The sequence below is a fragment of the Rattus norvegicus genome, chromosome 9, assembly GCF_036323735.1.
Source record: "Rattus norvegicus strain BN/NHsdMcwi chromosome 9, GRCr8, whole genome shotgun sequence".
Lineage (NCBI taxonomy): Eukaryota > Metazoa > Chordata > Mammalia > Rodentia > Muridae > Rattus > Rattus norvegicus.
Genome location: NC_086027.1, coordinates 21,385,378 through 21,393,809, shown reverse-complemented (window position 1 = coordinate 21,393,809; position 8,432 = coordinate 21,385,378). Strand labels below are relative to the sequence as shown.

General features: G+C 46.3%; 1 non-coding gene across 1 annotated transcript; it reads right to left on the bottom strand.

Moving 5' to 3' along the window:
- Nucleotides 1-662: 662 nt before the first annotated feature.
- On the bottom strand, nucleotides 663-766 carry LOC120094859 (U6 spliceosomal RNA). Its single transcript, XR_005489558.1, has one exon. It is a non-coding gene; the product is annotated as a U6 spliceosomal RNA (small nuclear RNA).
- Between the last annotated feature and the right edge of the window lie 7,666 nt (nucleotides 767-8,432).

The following is an 8,432-nucleotide window of genomic DNA, read 5'->3' as shown; positions in this document are numbered from 1 at the left end:
GCGCCTGTTTTCCATCCAGACTGATTCTGGGGACTGGAGAGGTGGCTCAGCACTTATGAACACCTGCTGTTCTTCCAGATGAGCGGAGTTCAGTTCTTAGAACCCACGTCTGGCATCTAATGACTGCCTATAGCCCAGCTCTGACACTCTCTTTAGGCCCGAGAGCACGGCTGAAGACACCAAACAAGTAAATATTTAATTTTGTGGTGCTGGACCCGTGTCCTAATACATACCTGCAGGGAAACTGTATATATTTCATGGGGGATGTTCTTAAATTGTGAAAGCACTCTCCCCCCAAATAAATAGTTAGTATCAAGTAAAATCCAACAATGTTTCTCTTAAGACATGAATACACTAAGGTCTCCATCTCTTTGCTTTCTATGTAGCCCAGGCTGACCTTCAACTCACTGTAATTCTCCTGCTTCGGTCTTCCAAGCCCTGAACGTATGGCATGAGTCTTTGTGCCTGGTAATAACATGCCCAGTCTTCTGATATTGGACCGTTTTTCTTTTCTTTTCTCTTTTTTTTTTTTTTCTTTTTTTGGTCTTTTTTTCGGAGCTGGGGACCGAACCCAGGGCCTTGTGCTTCCTAGGCAAGCGCTCTACCACTGAGCTAAATCCCCAGCCTCTTTTCTCTTTTCTTTTCTTTCCTTTCCTTTTCTTTTCAATATGGAACGCCTCACGAATTTGCGTGTCACCCTTGCGCAGGGATCATGCAATCTTCTCTGTATCGTTCCAATATTAGTCTAAGCGCTGCCGAAGCGGGCACCCATTGTTTTGACTATGTAACAGATCTCACAGTTTTTGGGAATGCCTTCCCTCCATTTCACCTGTTTGTATTCTGTTTAAAGCTTTTAATGCTTCTGTGCCGATGTTTATAAGCCAGGCTGGCTCTCTGCTTTGTGTAGCCTTTGAAGATTTGGGTGCCAATGTTACATCTACTCTGGAATCATTTAGAAATAAATCATCTGGAGTTTCTCAGAAAACACGGGCTGTGGGAAGTAGGTCACAAGCCAACTCGAAGGCTAGTTTGCGGGTCACACGTCTTCAGGAGATATTTTTGTTGCACCTAACTACCACAGGGATTAAAATATCACATCTTGCTAGTGACTCCTCCCCACCCACCCCCAAAGCTCTTGGCTGGGATCAAACACAGGACCTTGCACATCCTAGGCAAGTCTCTAACACCAGGCTACACCTCAGCCTCCTGGCCCACTTTGCTGTGTTGTGCCACCGTGGGAGGCAAAGCCTTCGCAAATGCAAACATGGAGCTAGAAAAGCCGCCACCCCGGCCTTTTGTCAGATAGGTCGTTTTCCACACAAGGCTTCTGCAATGTTTGTGACTTCCCAGTGGACTCATTTTTTAAAATGTATATTTTTACATTGAAAGCCAACCTACTTGTCCTTGCCTCAATCCAGAAAACTATTAGCGAGTGTACACGGTCTCCTTCAGAGCTAGAAACAGCTATGACGACAGTCACATGAGAAAACAGGATATTTGGCAATGCTAAAGTAACAAAAAGCTGCATGGTTTGGGTGTAGAAGTAGATAAATGAGTCAATGGTGCGGAGTGGAAGCCAGAGAACTGGACACGTATGTGTATGAAAATGAATGTTGGGCATGGCAAGATAGTCCAGTGGTTAGGTCCACTTGCAGAGGACCCACATTCAATTCTCAGTACCCAGGTAGTGGCTCATGACCATCTGTTACCCTAATTACTGGGAACTTAATGCTCTCTTCCAGTCCCAAGGACACTGCACACAGGTAATGCGTGTACAAATATTCGGGTAAAACCCCTGTTCACAGAAAATAAAAAGAAATAAAGCATTTTGAAAATGGATGTTAGTACTCAATGGTATTGAAATGAAAGGGATCTATCAACACAGTTAGTAGTAATCTGTGTTTAGTATTATAAGTATTAATTTGAAGTAGATTATGGGGAAATAAAGCGTACCTCATCCCATTCTCAAAATCGACTCAAAATAGATGAAATGGGTAAACTTTCAAAACCCTCCAAAGTCACAGAATTACTCAACAGAAATATAAATGTTTATAATCACTGAGAAGGGCAGAACCGTAGAGAACTACACAGACACGGGCACACAAGAGCACAATCATGTTTGGAAATCTAGGCAAATGGCTGTAAGGAAGATATTTAAAGACAAGACATGCCCCACGATGCAAAACATCTCACAGGAAAGCTTCTAAAACTCCATCCATAGAAACAAGCCTTAGCTTAGCATGGGAGGTACTCCCCTGTGGTACCAGCTCTCAGGAGGCCGAGGCAGGAGAACAAAGAATTCAAGACTAGCCTGGCTACAGAGTGAGACTCTGTCCCCCCAATTAAACAAACATACAAATGAATAAACACCCTGGTTTTAAAACACACACACACACACACACACACACACACACACACACACACACATCAAAACTGAAGATCAAAGAAATAGCAAGCAGCTAGAAGAAAGGAAATGAGGTCATGTATGGTCGCGGGGGAACTAGGGATTGGCGGGCATGCTCAGTAAGCGTGGACGAGGCTGGGCTGAATTTACCATACAGGGGATGGTGTGAGAACCAGATAGCATTTTCTCACTGTCTTTTGCTAGCTCTTGAAAACAGGGACTTGCTACATGGCTCAGTGTGTGGTCAAACCAAAGGATCTGAGTTCATGTCCCAAGACTCAAATAGTATAAAGAACTGACTTATGTGCTGTTCCTGACCTACACACACACATACACACACACACACACACACACACACACGTGTGCACAATGCATACATGCAACTCGCACACACAACATACATGTACACAGAGACACAGTCACACATGTGCACACACACATGACCATGCATGCCCATGCACAAGTGCATGCTCTCATACATTCACACACATACATGTGCACAATTGCATGTGTGCACACACGCATACATGCAACATGAACACATAATGTACTTGTGCACTCACACAGTCACACACACACATGTGCACACACACACACAACCATACATGCCCATGCACAAGACACACACATTCACACATTCACACACACACACACACACACACACACACACACACACACACAGGCACATGATGTAACGAATATAAAGTAAAACAAGATTTAAGAACACATACTGATTCCAGACGAGATCGGGCGCGTTCAGGGTGGTATGGCCGTAGACACATACTGATTCCAAATTTCCCAATTTATTTGTTCCTAGGTATGCAAGTTTCCAGGTACATACTATATTTAACATGGGAAATGGGAAGAAAAATATACATTTGAATTTAAATTTCTTTTTCTTAAAATGACACAGCTTATGATTTGCTGTCTATTCTATCTAGTTTTGAAATAGAATTGTGTTTCCACTCTATTCCACTAAAGAAAGGAATGGACAGAATATTCCCTTTTAACGAGGATTTATATAAGACTAGCAGCTGTTGATGTGTAAGAAATAATAGCATAGCGGTATTCTTTTGTTCCGTGAGCCAAGGGATTTTCTATGGAAAGACCTTGAAGAACTTAGGCATGGGGAAACGGTGACCTCATTAATGCCAAGCACATTGGTGTGGGCGAATCATCGCAGATGTGGCGGTGTGATGGGCAGCCTGAGGGTTGCGGTGGACAGGTCAAGTTGGGGATCCCAGGGAATGGTTTAACTAGCGTGTTCTTACAGGTTAATCATGGAGAATGACCCCACGTGTTTCCTTTCCAAGAGCATGCAGCAACACCCCTTTAAAGGTTTACCCTATGGCTTCAATATGTGTGTGCACATAGGCACGTGTGTCAGAGTGTGCGTGGATGGGGGTCAGAGGTTGGTTCTCTCCTTCAGCAAAGTGGGAGCTGGGGATTGAACTCGGGCCCTCCGAATTGGCAGCAAGCCCTTTTCCCTGCCGAGGCATCTCACTGTCACAGGGTTTTTTTTTGGGGGGGGGTGTTATATAATTGATTTTATTTTCTCATCACAAAAAACGTGTAACATTTGGGAAGCACGGGCTGTTCCCACACTCTCTAAAACGGTAAGGTTAGGGAAGGTTTTCTTTTTCCTGACCAACGCACATGTTTCAAGAGGCCCGTGAACTCCTGAATACAGACGCAACTTTGTACAGATATGGACAAAAGAAAGGAATTCTTGTACGTGTGAACAAATGAAGGTGCCTTCCCCCGGAGGCCTTCCATCCTGTTTTGTAGAGACAGGTTTCTCAGGGGCCTGGGGTTCCTGACTGGATGGCCAGGGATCCGCCCACCTTCCCAGCACTGGGATTAGAATCACACACCGTAACCAGCTTAAATGTGTGTGTGTGTGTGTGTGTGTGTGTGTGTGTGTCTGTGTGTGTGTCTGTGTCTGTGTGGTGTGTGTGTGGTGTGTGTGTGGTGTGTCTGTATGTGTGTGTGTTGTGTGTCTGTATGTGTGTGTGTGTGTGTGTCTGTGTGTGGTGTGTCTGTATGTGTGTGTTGTGTGTCTGTATGTGTCTGTGTGTGTCTGTGTGTGTGTGGTGTGTGTTTGTGGTGTGTGTGTCTGTGTGTGTGGTGTGTGTCTGTGTGTGTGTTGTGTGTCTGTATATGTGTGTGTCTGTGTCTGTGTGTGTGTGTGGTGTGTGTGTGTCTGTGTGTGTGTTGTGTGTCTGTATATGTGTGTGTGTCTGTGTGTGTGTGTGTGTGGTGTGTGTCTGTGTGTGGTGTATCTGTATGTCTGTGTGTGTGTGTGTGGTGTGTGGTGTGTGTGTGTGTCTGTGTGTGTGGTGTGTGTGGGTGTGTGTGTGTGTCTCTGTGTGTGGTGTGTCTGTATATGTGTGTGTTGTGTGTCTGTATGTGTCTGTGTGTGTCTGTGTGTGTGTGGTGTGTGGTGTGTGTGTGTGTCTGTGTGTGTGTGTGTGTGTGTGTATGTGTGTGCCTGCTTGTGTGGAGGAGCCCTAGGAGGAGGCCAGAGAAGGAATTAGATCCCCTAGAACTGGAGTTAGAGAGAGTTGGAAGCCACCACGTGGGTGCTGGGAATTGAACCCCTAGAATTAGTTCTCTGGAAGAGCAGCCATTGCTCTTAACCACTGAGCCATCTGTGTAGACCAACACTTAGCTTTTAAATATGGGTTCTGGGGGTCAAAATAAGGTCCCCAGACTTGTAACAAGCATTTTACAGACTGGTCACCCCCAGCCTAGAGTACATAATTTTTCACATGTTAGAATATATTAAAAATGATGAAAATATATACCTCATGAGTCAGGCACATTCGTTATCAAATATCATTCTGTATACTTGATACATATATATATATGTATATATCTCACATATATAGCACATACATAGTGCATTCTGTAGTACATACGTGCATGTACATGCACACGCACACGCGCACACACACACACTGCACTTGCAGTATACACTGGCAACACCAGGAACACATGGGCAGCACAGCACTGAGACCTAGAAATGGCTACAAAGTTACAAGGTTTGAAGTTTTCATCTACATTATGATTTCCTGAGCCCATCACACTTCACATTAACTATTAATATCTTCTTGAAAGGGGCTGGGGATTTAGCTCAGTGGTAGAGCGCTTACCTAGGAAGCGCAAAGCCCTGGGTTCGGTCCCCAGCTCCGAAAAAAAGAACCAAAAAAAAAAAAAATATCTTCTTGAAAAGGAGGAACATTACCTCACAGCTAAACATGATCATCTGGTTGAGAAATGTACGACTATTCACTCTATGCGGAACACCACGCACGCTGCCAATCTCTCACAGTAGCCAGTGTACAGTGGATTAGCGTATCAGCAGTGTCTGAAGCAAGCTTAAGGCAAAGAAACAACAACAAAGCTCAGGAGGCAGAGGCAGGCGGATCTCTGAGTTCGAGGCCAGCCTGGTCTACACAGTGAGTTCCAGGACAGCCAGGGCCACACAGAGAAACCCTGCCTTGAAACCAAAACAAAATAAAACAAATTGGGCTTTACGGGAAGTTCTGGAAGGAGGAATGGGGAAATGGAAATGATGTAATTATGTAATTTCAAAAATAAAATAAATAATTAAAAAGTAAGGGCCGGAGAGATGGCTCAGCGGTTAAGAGCACTGACTGCTCTTCCAGAGGTCCTGAGTTCAATTCCCAGCAACCACATGGTGGCTCACAACCATCTGTAATGGGATCCGATGCCCTCTTCTGGTGTGTCTGAAGAGAGCAACACTGTACTCATATACATTAAAAATGAATAAATAAATAAATAATCTTTTAAAAAATAATTAAAAAGTAAGCAAATACCTTCACCTTTCAGAACTACCCGGATTTTTGGACTTGTATGTGAACAGTTTGGAGACGTAGTAGACATTTACATTTTGTGAGTGTGTTAATTTTTCTTGTTGCTGCTATAAAACATCTGACACAAGGCCACTGAAGGAAGAAAGGGTTTGCTTGGACACACGGTTGGTTCAATCTGTCTCAGAGGGAGAGTCATGGTGCCTGGACTGAGGCAGTTGATCACGTGACAATCTCAGCAAGGAAGCAGGGAGAGATAAACGTATCTTCCTACCACCTCCCCATCCCTCTTTCTGACAGTGTCTCATGTAGCCCGGGCTGCCTTCAAACTCACTGTGTAAAGACCGTGGACTTTTGCTCCTCCAGATCCTGCCACCCAAGTGCTGGGATTACAGACCGAGCCCCAAGCAAGCTTGGCTCACTCTTCTCTTCTTCATTTAGTTTGGTAGCCCGCTCACTGGATGCTACCATGAATAGTCTGGTACCCCGCTCACCGGCTGCTACCATGAATAGTCAGGGTGGGCCTTTCTTCCTCAGCTCCGTCTCCCTGGAAATGCTCTGGTAGATGTGTCCAGAAATGTGGCTTCTAGGTGATTCTAAATCTCACAAATGGGCTGACAGATGTAGGAGTTAGAATGTTTACTGTGCAAGCTTGGGGACCAGAGTTTGGATCCTCAGAGCCTACATAAAGGCTTGGTGGGATGGGACTGGCCTGTATTTCCAGCCTAGGAAGGTAGGGAGGGGATCCCCGGAGCAAGATGGCTAACGAGATTAACATGTGGGGACCTCTGGGTTTGAGTGAGAAACTGTCTCAATGAATACGGTAGAGGACTGGCTGAGGGTGATTCCTGACACCAATCCCAGGCCTCTCTCAATGCATGCATGCCCACACACATGCAAACACTTGCACACACATGCACACCCACCACACAAATGAAAAAACGGTAGCAAATGAATTCCATCAGGTGACAAGATTATCTGTCATAGTGGCGTGCTAGCTGCTTTCTTTCCATCCTTTGCCAGTCACATCGAAGCTGCAGAGAAGAGGGCCACAGATAGAAGATCTGGCATGTCGGTGTCAGAGCCCCGCCATTGCTCTCTCCAGCTCTGGGAGCAGAGGCATAGCCCATGGTGTTTCTCTTCAGTTCCTGATTTAGGCGGCCAGAGAAACTGTAGAATTGTTTCAAAATTGACCTCGAAGGGATCTCGAATCTGTGGTCCCTTTTCTAGACTTCTGAGAGTTGAGACAGTAGCAACATCTGAAACTGGGGCTCGGAGAGGCTCCATGGTGTGAGACTCTGCACTCCGAATCAGCTCGAAATGGGCTGACAAGATGGCTCAGCAGGTGAGGATGCTCGCAGCCAAGCCTGCCTTGATGCCCTGGATCTGTAGAGTGGAAGGATGGAACTGACCTCCACATGCACAACATGCGGTGTGCACTCACACAGGTTAACACAAAAAATAAATACGTACAATGAATGGAAGAGAAAAGGGGGCCTATACGGTGGCGCAGTGGTTCAGGGAAAGACCCAAGTGGTTTAGTAGTTCTTGCAAAGACCCAAGTTCAGTTCTCATTATCCAGGTCAGGCTGAGCTGTAATTACCATTCCAGTCCAGGGTGGGTCCGTGTCTCTGGCCTCTATAGACACCTACACTCATGTGCACATACCCAAACCAACGCGCGCGCCCGCGCGCGCACACGCCAGCACGCTACCTCACCACGCAGGCCTGGCAGGCGCCACTAAGAGGAGCAATTACCGCGTGGAGAAACGGAAGAGGAGGAGTGAAGAGGAGGAGCGAAGAGGAGGAGCAAAGAGCGAAGAGGAGGAGCGAAGAGGAGGAGCGAAGAGGAGGAGCGGAGCACAGTGGTTTCTGTGCTGTGGAGAGAGGCTGAATTGTGGATGAGATGGTGGTGGGGGAGCAGGCTTATCCCAGTGGCCTGCGCTGTCACCCGAGGCCACGTGATGTCTGGGCCCACACTGCTGCTGAGGTCCATGGCCCTACCGTATTAGGGTCTGTTTTGATGTCCATGCCCCACTTTACTATCAAGAGCCACTCAGATGTCTGCGGTCTGGGCCACCATTAGAGGCAGTGTGGATGTCTGAGGGCAACGCTGCCTTAGGGGCCACACTGATCCCAGTGGCCTGCGCTGTCACCTGAGGCCCTGGTGATGTCCCGACCTGTGATACAGAT